We start from the raw sequence: 4787 nt of genomic DNA, 5'->3' as shown, positions 1-4787 counted from the left end.
TTGAATCCACCGGAGAAGAAAAGAATAAAGAAAGATGAACTTGAAGCTCCGTTAGAATCTTCATGAGAATCACCGGATACGAACATTCAAAGACAAGAATGAAGTGACTTCACACGAATAAAATGGATACTAGATTGAGATATAAGAGTCTTCGGAGAAAACAAGGGAGGGAGGGCGGGAAAACAAAGGCAACTTGGGACAAATGAAACAAACACCATTGAGAAGAACTGATAATTGATCTTGCGAATGTGAAAAATGATAGGAACATCTTGAAGAGAATCGCACCAGCTGACAAGGATTGACAAGACAAACTCGATGATCGAGAAGGATTAGTATTCACATGAGAACACCGATTAAGGAAAGGCATGGAATCAACATTTGACTTCGAAGCAACTCGAATACCACATCTCAAAACAAACAAGGATTGGCTTGCAGAATAAGCCGGAACAAACATATGATAGAGATTTCGTCCGAAGTTTTCGTGGTGGGCCTACACGGGCTCGATCGTACAGCACCATCATGTACAAGGCAGTGCACATGACATACGGAGCGTCCCCGAGTCGGCATAGCCAAGGACTCTTTAAGACACAACAAGACCACTGTAAAACCAACCATGGATAGGCGGACCACTAGACGTCGAACCCCAATTTCATATCATACATCTGTCGGAAAGATATCCGAAGAGCTACTTGAATTCCCACCTATGAAACTCCCGAAACTTTCCGGTTATGCAATCAGGTGTTGGGGATACAGGGGAAGCATAATATCTCACCCAAAACTAGCAAATCCTACATCCAGCTGTATCCATCCTTTAACACATAACCAAGAAACCTTCGGAAATCATCTACCTCAACCTTCGAAAAGCATCCGTTATACGAGTTATGGCAATACTCCCGAACTCCCGCCCCAGTACTGGATGGCGTCGAGGTTATCTCACTAACAACTGCATAAAAGAGATTTTCGATGTCGGCGAAACTAATCTCAGGTATTCCAGAACTGCAACGATAAAATTGTGACGACAACACCTCGGAGCTCAACTCCCCGGGACATTGCCACAACCCCTAAATGATAGGAGGCACCAAGAACAATGTTCTCATCACAAATCGATCGGCACGATTCCAAGATACCCGCGTGATCCTAAAAAAATTGTGAAATTTGAGAACAGAAGAGTCAAAACTCTACGTCAGGATGCCTTACCAGAGCAATGAAGGGACTGGGGAGTAAAAAGAATTCGTAAACTCTCCGATATAATACCTAAATGACTCAAAACATTTTTCTAGACTCAACTCGTCCGCTAATTCGATCAAGCAGTGGGGGCTCCTAAGGTCGGGGAAGGCTCTGATACCAACTTGTAACGCCCTCGATGCGGCTATATCTCCCACGTGTCGAAGCATGACTTAGAGGCATAACCGCATTGAAAGCAATGTCGCAAGTGAGGTAATCTTCACACAACCCATGTAATACATAAGGGAAAGAGATACATAGTTGGCTTACAATCGCCACTTCACACAAATACATGAATAAAGCATTACATCAACCAGATACAATCAAGGTCCGACTACGGAACCAAAATAAAAGAAGACTACCCCAAATGCTACAAGGTCCCCGATCGACCCCAACTGGGCTCCACTACTAATTAACTAGAACGAAACAACACAAATGACAAGATCTTCATCGAGCTCCACCTTGAGCTTGGTTGCGTCATCTGCACGATTCAACGGCACCTACAAGCTGGTTTTGGAAGTATTTGTGAGTCACGGGGACTCAGCAATCTCGCACCCTCGCGATCAAGACTATTTAAGCTTATAGGTAAGGCAAGGTATATATGTGGAGCTCCTGTAAGCGACTAGCATATATGGTGGCTAACATACACACATGAGAGCGAGAAGAGAAGGCAAAGCACGGTCGATAAAAGTATGATCGAGAAGTGATCCTAAATCAACCTACGTCAAGCATAACTCCAACACCGTGTTCACTTCCCGGACTCCGCTGAGAAGAGACCATCACAATTACACACGCGGTTGATGTATTTTAATTAAGGTCAACTTCAGGTTTTCTACAACCGGATGTTAACAAACTCCCATCTGCCCATAACCGTGGGCACGACTTTCAAAAGTTCAAATCCCTGCAGGGGTGTCCCAACTTAGCCCATCACAAGCTCTCACGGTCAATGAAGGATATTCCTTCTAGCGGGAAGACCCGATCAGACTCGGAGTCCCAGTTACAAGACATTTCGACAATGGTAAAACAAGTCCAACAACACCGCCCGAATGTGCCGACAAATCCCAATAGGATCTGCACATATCTCGTTCTCAGGGCACACTTAGATGAGACTAGCTACGAGTAAAACCAGACCTCAAGTTTCCCCGAGGTGGCCCCACAGGCAGCTCGGTCGGACCAACACTCAGAGGAGCATTGGCCCAGGGGGGGTTTAAATAAGATGACCCTCAGGAGCGCGACTCCCAAGGGAAAAGAAAAGGCTAGGTGGCAAATGGTAAAACCAATGTTGGGCATTGCTGGAGGAGTTTTATTCAAGGCGAACTGTCAAGGAGTTTCCATAATAGCCCAACCGCGTAAGGAACGCAAAATCCGGGAACATAACACCGATATGACGGAAACTAGGGCGGCAAGAGTGGAACAAAACACCAGGCATAAGGCCGAGCCTTCCACCCTTTACCAAGTATATAGATGCATTAATTAAATAAGATATATTGTGATATCCCAACAAGTAAACATATTCCAACAAGGAACAACATCTCCATGTTCCAACAAGGAACAAACTTCAATCTTCACCTGCAACTAACAATGCTATAAGAGGGGCTGAGCAAAGCGGTAACATAGCCAAACAACGGTTTGCTAGGACAAGGTGGGTTAGAGGTTTGGTTCAACAATATGGAAGGCATGATAAGCAAGTGGTAGGTATCGCAGCATAGGCATAGCAAAAGAGCGAGCAACTAAGCAAGCAAATATAGAAGTGATTTCGAGGGTATGGTCATCTTGCCTGAAATCCCGCAAGGAAGAAGAACGAGTCCATGAAGAAGACAAACAGACGTAGTCGAACGGTTCCTCACAAACGCGATGTTATCGAAACCAACCCGAAGAAACAACACCGAAAAGGAGCAAACAACATAGTAAACAACCAACACATGACCATGGCATGATGCACAACCAAGTATGATGCATGTCCGGTTTAATGAAGCATGGCATGGCAAAGTGCACAAGCAATCCTACAAATTAAGTGGAGCTCAATATGCAACGAGTTGCATATTGACGAAACACCACATTGAAGTTATTTAGTTCGATCTTGTTTATGCACCCAACAAGATTAAATGTTGTTAGCATGGCAAGAGGGAGAAGCAAAGTAAAACTACCTATCTAGTCAAGTTTAAATGAGGCTGGAAGTAACAAACAACAATTCCGGTAAAACCCCATGAGCATATTATAGATTTGGTACTGTTCTTCCCTAAGCCATATTTTAGAGTTGTTAAACATGCAAGATGTTGCCACCAAGTAAATCTAGGCATTTTTCTACCCCATTTACATATAAAGTTTATTAAAATCCGAGTTACGGTTAATTAGTTATGCATTAAATCATTTTAACATGACATAGGGACAAATTTAACCAAACAGCATGTTTAAACATTTTAAACATAGATGAAAGTTGCATATTATTAAACTAGATGAAAATCTAAGCAAGTTTCATATTAAGTTTGTTTTAATCCGATGCACGGTTATTAAGTTATTCTATGCATGATCTATAAGGGGTTTTCTGTAAAACAGCGGTTTTCTGGATAAAAGCTAAATTCGTAGACCAGAGAAAAAAACATGAACGGGCCGAAACTAACAGGCCCAGAAGTGCACAGGGGAGGTGCTGGAGCTGGCCTCACCCATGGGCTTCGGCCTCGGACGATGGAGCAGTGGGCCGGCTGGATCGCTGGCTGGCGCTGGGCCTTGTGCAAGAAGCGGCCCAGGCGCGGATCTGGGCAGGCGAGGCCAGTCCCTGCACGTGCAGTCGAGGGGCGAGTCAACGCAGGCAGGGGATCGGGCGACTGGGCCTTGGCGCGGTCAAGGGTTGGAGCGTTGACGAGCCAGGTACTCGACGTCTCCCCGACGAGCGTGGCAGCAAGGAGCACCGGGCGGCAGACGTGGCGCGTGCTCCGGGATGGCTCAGCAGCGGATCCAGGCATGGGGGAGGAAGACAACAGAGGACGGGAGGTGAGGCGGATGAGCCGCTCCGGCCGGATCCAATCCATGGTGGCAGCGCAGACGAAGGTCCTGGTGGTGGCATCCATGGCGTGGCTTGGCGGCCTGGGACCTGAGCAACACGGAGGGAGGTCCGGCGAGCGGCAAAACACGTGAAACAAGTCGATCCGGGCAAAGGCGGTCGTGGACTAAGCTCAATGGCGGCGCTGCTCCAAATCCATGGCAGCGGGGCGAGCTCCTGCGAGAGGAACGGGAGGGAGAGAGACGTTAAAGGAGAAGAAACCTCGGGAAGGAGGAGGAAAAACATGGAGGAGGCCGATCCTGGTGGCTGGGTTCGCCGGCTGTGACGACTCCATGGAGGGAGGAGAGGGGATCGGTGCGACTGCGCTGAAAACCAGGAGGGGGGTGGGAGGCTGCTTGGGTTGGGGAATGGATCCCGAGAGATTTGAGTGGGTGGCGGCGCATGATGGGATGGATGGGACATCTCCTAAAAATTAGGGTTTTGTCCAGATTTAGACTAGGGACTATATATATATATATATATATATATAAGAAAGAGGGAGACATTTAGGGGCTAAACCGTT

Source organism: Triticum aestivum, chromosome 3A, assembly GCF_018294505.1.
Source record: "Triticum aestivum cultivar Chinese Spring chromosome 3A, IWGSC CS RefSeq v2.1, whole genome shotgun sequence".
Classification (NCBI taxonomy): Eukaryota; Viridiplantae; Streptophyta; class Magnoliopsida; order Poales; family Poaceae; genus Triticum; species Triticum aestivum.
This window is presented reverse-complemented; position numbering follows the sequence as displayed.